This window comes from Nicotiana tabacum, chromosome 9 (assembly GCF_000715075.1).
Source record: "Nicotiana tabacum cultivar K326 chromosome 9, ASM71507v2, whole genome shotgun sequence".
Taxonomy (NCBI): Eukaryota; Viridiplantae; Streptophyta; class Magnoliopsida; order Solanales; family Solanaceae; genus Nicotiana; species Nicotiana tabacum.
Window position 1 is genome coordinate 63037255 of NC_134088.1, and position 12685 is coordinate 63049939.

A 12685-nucleotide genomic window follows, 5' to 3' on the forward strand; every position below is an offset into this window, starting at 1 on the left:
TTCGAGACATGAGCCTGTGTCGATATTTTGGGGCGATCTTTCAATTCTTTGCTAAAGTCGTAGTTTCATTATTTAAATTAGTTTCTTATAGTTGTATTTATAGTATGTAATTGCTTTTGGCTAGATTTGGGCCGTTCGGATTCGAAAAATTGAGGGAAAGGCATTCTTATTGACTGATTGAGCTTGGTTTGAGGTAAGTGACTTGTCTAACCTTGTGTGGGGGAACCTCTCCTTAGGTTTTGGTACTCTTATGATATTTGTAATGCATGAAGGAAGAGTACACGAGGTGACGAGTGCATACTCGGGTTAAATGTTGAAAAATCTGGTTTTTGCTGAGTAGTTTTTTTTAATTCCTTAACTGAGTTGCTCTAGCCTGTGTAGTCATCATGTTTAGCCTAATATCGCATGCCTACGTGTCTTACTCTTACTTGCAACTTGTGCAACATGCTTAGTTGAATTACATGCTTCCTTGATCTTGTATTCAGTCTTTAACTGTATGATTTCTTGCTGTAAATTCATTGTTTCATAGGTTATGAGTTCTGTATTTACTTTTGGGACTACGAGGTGATACCTCGGGAGCTCCCACTATTTTGTGTTTACTTTTGGGACTACGAGGCGGTACCTCGGGAGCGCCCCTATTGCATATTTACTTTTGGGACTACGAGGAGGTACCTCGGGAGCTCCCCCTGTCGTGTATTTATATTTGGGATTACGAGGCGGTACCTCGGGAGTGCCCTCGGTTGTTTACCTTCATTCGTTATCTGTTACCTTTCTATAACTTCTCATTATTTAAATTCTCCGTCATTTCATTATATTATTATATCTTCTGCCTTGCTTCCTTCTTATTCCAGTAGGGCCCTGACCTGACCTCGTCACTACTCTACCGAGGTTAGGCTTGGAACTTACTGGGTACCGTTGTGGTGTACTCATACTACACTTCTGCACATCATTTTGTGCAAATTCATGTACTGCTTACCAGACCAGGTACCAGTGAGTTAGACCATACGTGGAAACTTCAAGGTATATCTGCCAGCGTCTGCAGACCTCGAAGTCCCCCTCTATCTCTATGATGTTGCTTTCTTTATTTTACTAGACTCTGATGTATAGAGATACTTAATATTTTCTCTTTAGAGTTTGTGACTTATTTCTACCGGGTTTTGGGAGTTGTAATTATTTGAATCGCAGTTCTTATTTATATTCATGTGTTGAGGTTTGAGTTTAGTTTATATTCAATTATTCCGCAACTATTAGTCTTACCTAGTCTTAGAGACTAGGTGCCATCACGACATCCTACGGAGAGAAATTGGGGCCGTGACAAATTGGTATCAGAGCACTGGGTTCATAGGTGTTATGAGTCACAAGCAGGTTTAGTAAAGTCTCGCGGATCGGTACGGAGACATCTGTATTTATCTTCGGGAGCATATGGAACTGTTAGGAAAAGCTTCACTTCCTTGATTTCCTCATCGTACGATTTGATTCCTTTGGGGCTTATGTCTTTTTTACCTTCCTACTCAATCTCATGCGACGTGAAGAGCTTGTTATCAATTAGGCATTGAAGAGTGTAGCAGTGTTGTAAATATGGTGCAAGATATTTTCCTTACGTGTTCGAGTGGCTATTATTGTCGCCTTGCGGAAGGATGTTCTATCGTTTCAGTTCATTATTCATACTTCCTATGGTTTTAAGGCTATGCACGGATTGCTATGATGTTCATATGTTATTATCGCACAGTGTTGGTGAAATGGTAGGGTGCTTGTCTATGTGTCGAGGCAGTGAATGACTTGAAAGGAGGATTTCTCGGTGCATGATTTAGAAGTTCGGCATTTAATTCCAGCAGAGGAAAGGCAATCGGACTATGGATGTTCAGGCCTTAGTTGATGAAGTGACGAGACTTGATATTTTTAGGCGTGGTGCAATTCTAATTTGTGATGTGGTGGCATCGCCCTTGTTGGAACGCATTAAGGTTCGCCGGTGTTATGGTCTTCTTAGATTTGCTTTCGGGGCAGGACATTGGGAAGTGGCGTGTAAGAAGAGGTTGTCAGAGATAGTGGAGTGTAGCGGTTTCAGAATCGAATTAGTGTTTCCAGTGTTGATGGCTCGAGAACGAAGATCTTCTAGGAGGTTGGGAGTTGGTAGCGATTTATCAGTTCAGGTGCTACAGGTATGGATTTGATTTGAGGCAACGTTTGGGTAGCAAAATATGAGGGAGGACATGGCGGGAGGTGTCTCGCGGTGGTTGAATTACTAGCAGGCCAAGTATGAAAAGCAGAGGTTGAGCAGTTACTTAAAGAAGATGGTTTAACCGAATTGAGTGTGGTGGAGTGGCATGTAGATTATGTGGTGGGGTAGCCACATGCCTTGAGAAAGTTTAGAGCGATTTGGGAGTCACGGTGGAGAGTGTCTAGGTCTACAGACCTTATTTGAAATAGTGGCTACTGTACTGAGGAACATTGAATAGGGCAGAAAGGAGTTTGCTTGAAATGAATAGGGGTGTGAAAACTTGATTGTCGTGGGATGCAACATGACTTCGAGTTTTGAATGTATTGTCGGACTTTAGTTGATGTCAATGGGGAAGGAACGGACTTGTACAGCTGGTGGATGAGCACGGGCTCAGGAAGATTTACTGATTTTGTGGTAGTTGTACTAGTGTAGCGTCATTGGGAGATATCAGTATGGAATTCCACGAGTGGGCTATCTCCTATGGACAAGTCAGCGGTTGTGTGATTTTGATGAAGTTTCTACAGAGAGTTCTACTTACTACAAAGTAGAAGGTCAAATATGCGATTATGATTGATAATTCAGAATGTTCATGAAAAGTTTAATAAGAAACTACAAGAAATTTGGCGGGTTGACGGTGCGAGATCATGGTAATTGAGAAGGGGAAATCCTTATGGGTTCTAGGTTTATAAATTGTAGCTTAAAGCTAAGTGGGGGAGCCCCACCGTCTGCGATGGGGTCGCATGGTTGTCTACTGGTGCGGGTTCTGGTTATCGGTGCATTGGTGGGTTATTATGACTAAGAAAATAAATAAAAAAAAAACATTAGGAGTAATCCGAGCAAAAACCTTGATGTATGTGTGCTCCATTTTGCCTTATTGATTCATGTTTAGGTTTTTGGGAAGACTCATAGTTTATGTTTCTTGTGGATGTGATGTACAAGGAAAAGAATTCAGCCGATTGCTTCTCTGAGAGGGTGTTCATGTGCTAGCAGCGCATTGGAGTTTGATTATATTCGGGACCAGGTCAGAGTGGGTGACTCCCAATAACGGTCCTAGTGGTTTCAAGAATCTAAGTGCAGTGCCTAAGGATTCGGGGTCCGTTGTGTGGTTAAGGATCGAGTTTGCGCAGTGGATTATGAATGGGACTCGAAATGTTCTATGTTATCATCGGGTATGCGGTGCAGTATTGGAGGAAAGGAAGAAATAGCTTCGGATTCGCGGAAGGTCTTGCAGAATGGGTGTACCAGTTGGAGATGCTATTGTGCACATAAGTAGAGTATGAGATGGTTCATGAGTATTGAAACGAATGTGGTCTCGTGATGCGGGTCACTCGGGATGAGTGCGGATTCGGTTTGTTACGTTTGGGAATGGAGCTACTATTATTTCTAAGGCAAGTCGAGAGTAAATTGGAAGAAGTTGGGTTGGATTATAATGATTGAATCGGCATGATTGTGGCAATGATCAGTTCCTTCGGCGTGTGAAGTTATACATGTGGTTTGTAATTGTACGCATGGGCTTGACAACCACCGTAACTTGATTTATTTGGGGAGGTATTTGATTCTAATGGCCTTGTTATGTGTAAATAGATCCCGGAGGAATCATGACGGTTTAGACCACGACTTGGGATTTGTATTTTTTGGGGTTGGGGAATTCAGTTGCGTATTGCAATGGTCCTTCCGAAGTAAGTTAAGTGAAAGGAATCTAACCAATGAAGTGTTTATTCTACTAGTAGTTCAGGGGTTATGATGAATTCTTGCCCCCTCGCATAGCGGCATGATAGGTGTAGTGAGCAGCATGAAAATTTGAAGTTGAGGATCAAGATTGCGGTTCGGTGTTGACAAGAATGTCACGAGCTCGAATGAGCAGGAAAGAGTTCAGACGTTCAGAGCAAGCTGGTATTTTCTTTAGTGTCACCTGTGAACGGTGTCATGTGTAAGAGGATTTGGGTATTGAATTGCGGACTCTTGGTTGGCTTTGCAGAATTCGTGCGGTTGGTGGCGTGGAGGTGCAAACTTTGCTACCTGGTGCGAAAGGTCATGGGAAAGTATCCCCCAGGGAAATCTGTATAAGTGTGACATGTTAGTCACTTGATTGTTAAAGATTGAAACCAAGCATGGAGATTATGGTACCATTTTTAATGTGAGAGTTTATACCTGGAAGGCGCTCTGTTCCTTTGGTTGTGAACTATGGGAGTTATTCCGGATTGAGACGGCTTGATTATTTGCTTATGTGTTGAGGTCCCGTGTAGCTTGTGGTGTTATATGAGCATGATGGCTCTCGAGAGGCAGGTCATTTATCTCATCTTAGTTGTGCTTGGGTTTTGCGGCGAGTTGCACTATCCGTCTCCCAGAGTTGTATTTTTTCACTTGGCGTGCTTGTGGCCGATATTCGGTATTCCGTAGGTAGAAGCATTATGGCTTGATGGGTATGTCCTTACTTATTGTTATGAGTGGATCGGGTGGCACGCCGCCACGGGTACGTTGTTTGGATCGGGTTGCATGTCGCAACGGTATCATGTGTGGATCGGGTTGCACGCCGCAACATTGAGATGTTGAGCACAGTTTCCTATAGCTATTCCTATGTATTTGATTTCTCATTCTCTGAGAAGGGTTCATAGCATCTGTTCGGACATTTTATTCGTTATGCGGGCCGGGTAGTTCTTTTCCAGAGTTCGTTTTTCCTTATGTATCACATTCGAGTTTGTAACGTGTTGGCACATTATTGGCGTCATATGAGATTTTGGTAGTGTTTGAGATGGCTTATTGCCTGAGCAGCCTGTACTGGGTGAGACGAGGTTATTGGACATGGGATTAGTGTGATCGAAGTTATGTAGGGTACATTAAAAATCATATATCGTTATTCAATTCAGAATAAGGTAATGGTCCTTGTCGAGAGGGGAGACTCCATGATTTGTTATTTCGGCATGTGGTTGTTAGTTCTACACATCTTTTCCGTCGTGGCAGTATTGTGAGAGTTGGAGTAGGACTTATATGCGCCAGGAGATGTATTGCAGGCACCAGATTCGTGAAATTTCAGCGATTGTAGCCGAAGGATGTTATTATGGTCAAACGGCTTATGTGGTGAAGGGTGTGAGTTCAGCGGAGGAGCATGGTCATTTTGCGTGCAGTGTCTAGTGATTGATGCGGTGTTCGTAGGTTAGAATCAGATCTCGTGAAAAAAATTCGGATGTTGGAATCTGGTTCTAAAGCTTGTTAGCTAAGGTTATAGGGAGTATCCTCAGTCTGGCTCGAGCTAATGTGCTCAACTGGTTTGTGGTGGCACGGGTAGGTGCACGAGGTGTTAAACAGTGATTTTGGACAACCCAGAGCACTCCTCAGCACTTTCGAGGACGAACGTATGTTTAAGTGGGGGAGAATGTAACGACCCGATCGGTTGTTTTGAGATCTAACGCGTCGTTCAGCGGTTTGAGAACTTGAGTAGCTCCACTTCAGGTATTATGACTTGTACGTATGGTCGGAATTGACTTTCGGGAAGTTCGGAGTTGATTCGGAAAGAAAATTTTAATGTCAGAAGCTTTAAGTTGGGAGAATTTACTAAGGTTTGACTTTTGAGCAAACGACCTCAGAATCAGGATTTGAAGGTTCCAGTAGGTTTGTATGATGATTTTGGTCTTAGGAGCATGTCCAGATGTTCAATTGGAGGTCCGTAGGTCATTTTAGCGTCAATTGGCGAAAGTTGAAAAATTGGATGATTTTTGGATAGTTTGACTGAGAGTGGACTTTTTGATATCGGGGTCGGATTTCGATTCTAGAAGTTGGAGTAGGTCCGTAATGTCAATTATGACTTGTGTGCAAAATTTAAGGTCAATCGGACTTGATTTGATAGGTTTCAGCATCGGATATAGAAGTTGAAGTTTTAAAGTTCATTAGGCTTGAACCGATGCGCGATTCATGTGTTAGCATTGTTTGATGTGATTTAAACGCTCGATTAAGTTCGTATGATGTTTTAGGACTGATTGGTATATTTGTTTGAGGTCCCGGGAGCCTCGAGTGGATTACGGGTGGTTAACAAACTAAATTTGGACTTGTGAGAATGGGTGAAGTGCACCAGTTATAGTTCAATCGCACTTGCGCAAGATTGACCGCAGGTGCGAGCTCGCAGAAGCGAGCGGGCAATCGTAGATGCTGGGATGAAAAGGATGGCCAGTGGTCACAGGTGTGACGTGAAGGCCGCAGAAGCGGAGTGAGTGAGGGAGCTGAGGTGGCCAAGGATTCCGCAGAAGCGAACAAGGGGCCGCAGAAGCGCTTCCGCAGATACGGATGATTGCGCGCAGGTGCGGAGTCTGGTGGTTTAAGTGAACTCCACAGATACGGATATTTCATCGCAAAAGCGAATTTTTGACTGCAAAAGCAGAAATGCTGGGCAGTGTTTAAAATCCGAAGGGTTTTGTGATTTCTCTCATTTTGGGCTTTGCAAACTCAGTCTAAGGCGATTTTTGAGAGGATTTTCGAGGGATTTCTTGAGATAATTGTGATCATTTTTATTCAATAATATTGTTTCCCCATTGAATTTTCCACCTAGTTTGGGTGTATTTAAGGTAGAATTTGAGAGTTTGAGGCTAGGGATTTGGAGAGTTTAATTTGGGGATTTGAGTGGCGATTTGGTGTCGGATTTTGGTAAATTTGATATAGTTGGACTCGCGGTCAAATGAGTGTTTGTATTTTTTTTGGCTTTTATCCGATTTCGAAATGTGGGCTCGGTCGATATTTTTGGACGATCTTTTAATTCTTTGCTAAAGTCGTAGTTTCATTATTTAAATTAGTTTGTTATAGTTGTATTTATAGTATGTAATTTTGTTTGGCAAGATTTGGGCCGTTCGGAGTCAGAAAATCGAGGGAAAGACATTCTTATTGACTGATTGAGCTTGCTTTGAAGTAAGTGACTTGTCTAACCTTGTGTGGAGGAACTTCCCCTTAGGTTTTGGTACAATTATGATATTTGCAATAATTGAAGGCCGAGTACGCGAGGTGATGAGTGCGTACTCGGGGTTAAATGTTGAAAAATCTTGTTCTTGCTGAGTAGTTTTCTTTTAATTCCTTAACCGAGTTTCTCTAGCATGTGTAATCATCATGTTTAGGCTAATGTTGCATGCCTATGTGTTTTACTTTTACGTGCAATTTGTGCAACATGCTTAGTTAAATTACCTGCTTCCTTGATCTTGTATTCAGTCTTTAACTGTATGATTCCTTGCTGTAAATTCGTTGTTCCATAGGTTATGAGTTGTGTATTTACTTTTGGGACTATGAGGCAGTACCTCGGGAACTCCCCCTATTGTGTATTTACTTTTTGGACTAAGATGCGGTACCTCGGGAGCTCCCCCTGTTGTGTATTTAGTTTTGGGACTACGAGGCGGTTCCTCGGGAGCGCCCCTATTACATATTTACTTTTGGGACTACGAGGCGGTACCTCGGGAGCTCCCCCTGTTGTGTATTTACATTTGGGACTACGAGGCGGTACCTTGTGAGCGCCCCCTGTTGTGTACATTTTTGTTGTGTTTCACTTTTCTGTAACTTCTCGTTGTTTAAATTCTCCGTCATTTTATTATATTGTTATATCTTCTGCCTTGCTTCCTTCTTATTCTAGTAGGGCCCTGACCTGACCTCGTCACTACTCTACCGAGGTTAGGCTTGGCACTTACTGGGTACCATTGTGGTATACTCATACTATACTTCTGCACATCTTTTTGTGTAAATTCAAGTACTGCTTACCAGACCAGGTACCAGTGAGTTAGACTGTACATGGAGACTTCAAGGTATATCTGCCGGCGTCCGCAGACCTCGGAGTCCCCCTCTATCTCTATGATGTTGCTTTCTTTATTTTACTAGACTTTGATGTATAGAGACACTTAACATTTTCTCTTTAGAGCTTGTGACTTATTTCTATCGGGTTTTGGGAGTTATAATTATTTAAATCGCAGTTTTTATTTATATTCATGTGTTGGGGTTTGAGTTCAGTTTATATTCAGTTATTCTGCAAATTATTAGGCTTACCTAGTCTTAGAGATTAGGTGCCATCATGATATCCCACTGAGGGAAATTGGGGTCGTGACAAATACAAGTAGGCCTCCCCTTCCTATTAAGAAGAATCGAAGATTAAGAAGTAAGTGTTGGCAATTTTTTGAAAGACTAGAAGAAGAAAAAAATTATGTAAGATGTACTATTTGTAAGGAAGTTTATAAATATGAGACCGAAGGTAAGCAAGGGGGAACGAGTCAACTTCGTAAGCACATGGTAGATAATCACCCTATTGCATAGGGTGTTGATGAAGAATCTGGCCAACAAAAACTTAACCCGGCTACTGGTGGTTTAATGGGTAAATATGATATAGTGAAAGATCGGGAAGAATTAACTAAAATGATTGTTTTAGGTTGTTTACCTTTTAGTTTTGCTGCTTCACCATATCTTGTTACTTATATTCAAAGAATTTATAACCCTTTGTTTAAAGGTATTTACTAGAATTACATATAGAGCTGATATCTATAGGCTTTTTGGACAATAGCAGACATATATCCGTTATTTATTCACTAGTCTTTCTTGTAGAGTTTCTCTTACTTCTGATATTGGTCGTGCTGTTAATGGAAATGATTATTTGACTGTTACATGCCATTGGATAGATGATAATTTTTATATGCAAAAACGTATTATTGCTTTTAAATATGATGAAGATCAAAGTCATACTGGTGCATTTATAAGTAATACTATCCATGAAGTTGCTATATTTTACAATCTTTCAGAAAAAGTTTTGTGTATGTCATTTGATAATGCTTCTAACAACAATTCTGCTATTACACTATTAAAATTGCATTTACACCCACCACTTCCTGAAATATTTCATGTGAGGTGTGCATGTCATTTTTATAATTTAATTTTTAAGATTGACCTTGAATTATTTAGAAATATGATCACTTTAGTTAGAAGAGCTGTTGGTGTAATTCAAGAAAATAATAAAAGTGCTAGATTAAATGCATTTAAGGATAAATGTATACAATATGGACTAAAACCAAGACTCATGCCTGAAGAAATAGTTACTAGGTGGAATTATGCTTATTTATTCTTAAGATGTTGTTATAAATATAAAATGTCTATAACTGAAGTTGCTAATTCTCATTGTACCGATTCTAACTGTTTGTTAACATCTAGAACTTTGGATGTCATTGAAGATGTTGTAAAAATTTTACAAAATATTTATGTAGCTAAACTTGAGTTTTCTGGAGATTATTATCCTACTATTGCTTATTATCCTGGTACATATAGCTGAAATTTCTCTTTTACTCCATAATTTCAAGAAGAAAGAAGGATATAGTTCTGTTGTTGAATCTATGCTAGATAAATTTAAGAAATATTTCTATCATATTCCCCCTATTTACCTAATTGGTACTATTTTAAACCTTTCTATCAAATGGCCACTTGTCGCCAATTAATCACCGCTTTATATGTTTATATGGATATTGGACCAACTGAAACCCCTGATGTTGAAACTTGTATTTCTAATCTACACAAACATTTACAAACTTCATATAATTATTATGCTAACATTGTTGATGCTTCTGCTGCTGTAGATGCAAATATTCCTTCAAGTTCAGTTTCAACATCTGCATCTGGTGCTTTGGAGGATAATAATGGTATTGAAGATTATTTAATTTGGTCTACACTAGGAGAGCATCAACAAACTAGTAGCAGGAATATTGATGAACTCCAATTCTACTTGCAAAAATCACCAGAGCCGCGCACAAAGGAATTTCTATCGCTGGGTTAGTGGAGGAGCAACTCAAATCAATTTCCTATTCTTTCGGCCATGGCTCAAGATGTGCTAAATGTGCCGATTTTAACAGTTGTATCAGAGAACACATTTAGCCAAGCAAGGCAGCAACTAGGAGATACCCGTCATTCATTGGATAGCAACTCTTTGGAAGTTCTAGTGTGCTTCAAAAATTAGATAAGATCAGAACGGCGAAATCAAGGGCGTGAAGAGGTAGATGAAATGGAGGACCAAGAAATTAGAGATATAATGGTTTATGGTTCCGATTCAAGCAATGCCGGAAATCAAGAACCTCATGTTGACATGGATGAATTTACAAAAATGATGCAAAGCATGTGATGTACTCTTTCTTATTTTTTATAATTTTTGTAAACTTTTAATTTGCAAGTTCAAAAATAAAAAAATCAAAATAGAACTTGCAAATTAATTTAAAGTATTTTATTATTCAATGAAAATATGAAACGAAAGTCTTCGGAGTTTGATCCTTACATATTGGTCTTATTAAATAATTCTTTGTAGCTATTTACTTTCAATTTTAAAATTTTAAATTTTAAATTTTAAATTTAAAACTTTAAACTTTAAAGTTTAAAAGTTTAATTTAATGCCTTAAAATTCTATTTTTCTTAATTAAAAGTTTGCAAACACTTAAGTATAAATTACATTGAATAAGAAAAACATAATACAATAAAGAAAATAACTCGGCCCGGTCCGGACCCGATAAGACCGAACCCGGACTGGCCCAAATTTAACTCGTAAATTCCCAGCCCCACAATCAGCCCGGTGAGCCAGCCCACTACCCAGCCCGCCCCACTAACCGGACGAGATATTTTTTTATGTATAGCCCGGACCAGCCCATCTGGTTAACACCTTTACTACTGCTCCATCTCTACTCTTCTTCTTCTCCTCCTTCCTTGCTACTCCTCACCCCCTACTCTTTTTTCTTTTTTGTATTCTCGTCTGAAGTTTTCTCCTCCTTATGTTCTTCCTCCTAATATTTATGTGTGTTCATGGCCTTGAGAGAATGAAAAAAGTGAGTTTTATGGCTGATAGAGAAAACAAAATAAATGGAAAGAAAAGAGATGGCAACGAGAGATGGTGAAAAAATGAATAGTCTGATGAAACTTGCACTATATGGAAGGAATGTGTAAATCTTAGTTTAGTTAGACCTTCTGACTAAACTTGTAGAAAAAATTACAAAAATAGCAAGATTAGTTTATCGGGCTAAATTTCTGAATAATTTAACAAGATAGGTAGAATGAAGATAACATCAAGTTTATCCTGTTACGACTAAACTTGTTAATAATTAAACAACATAGACAAGATTAGCGTATTAAATTAAACTCGTGAACAATTTAATAAGATAGGTGGAATTAAGATGGTACCAAGTTTAGATCATTGCAGCTAAACTTATGAACAATTGAACATTACAAACAACAACAACAACAACAACAACCCCCTAGTAGAATCCCACTAGTGTGACCTGGGGAGGGTAGAGTGTACGCTGACCTTACCCCTATCCCGAAGGGGTAGTGAGGCTGTTTCCAGGACACTCTTGGCTCAGAGACAATAGATCCGTAATAATAATAGAAACCAAAAAAATAATATCAGCACCATAAGAGATAACAAATAAATGGAGGGGCAATAATAATGATTAAAAAAAGTGTGAAACACAACAAAAACTATTACGACCCAAAACCCACTATAGGTCATGATGGCGCCCAACGTCGCCGTTAGGCAAGCCAACGGTGAACTAACAACTCTGTTATTTATTTTATTATTTTTAAAATCATAATTGTAATTAAGTAAGGAGGTTTACACCTCTAAAATCACGAGTTACGTACATAACTAGTAGTCTGAAAGAGGGAATGAAAGGTGATAATAATATACAAATCCATAGTCATCAACTAGAATGTCCCAAAATCTGGTGTCACAAGTGTATGAGCATTTACTAAGGAGTACAATAATAATACAATATCTTCCTGGAATGTAAATAAGACAGGATAAAGTAAGTAATACGATGGAGACTTTGTAGGCTACAATACGTAGTCTGGAATTTGCAGCTCACCATAAAGTCCTCTCAGCAGCTGCGCCTATGCGCCAAGGTGACCACCAAATAAACCTGTCAGATCCTGCGCATTTAGTGCAGAAGTATAACATGAGTACGTAAATCAATGCATACCCACTAAGTATCTAGCCTAACCCCGAAGAACTAGTAATGAGGGGTCGACATAGACACTTACTAGAGCTCCAATAAAGAAATATAATAAATCATAAGTAGATATGAAGCACACATTAATAATGGGGTAAATCTGTAAGTTACATAATCTTCCAAAAATTTCTTTTAAAGGTATGAATTTCTCAGTCTTGTATTCTATCTCAACAGTTGTGATGATTTGATAGGTTATCTAGAGTTTTAAACCTTAATTCTGTATTTCGAAACCTCAAATAGCTCCTTTTTACCTTTCTCGATTTGCGTGCATGGTCCGTATTTTTTTTCGGAAAGCTCTTGTGCAAAAAATTGATTAAAATGTGAATTCGTACCTTAAAAATTTATTTGAATTGACCTCGGTCAACATTTTAAGCAAACAGACCCGGATTCATGTTTTGACAGTCCCGGTGTGTCCGTATCGTGATTTGGGACTTAGGCGTATGCTTGAAATCGAACTCGGAGGTCCCTAGCTCGAGTTATC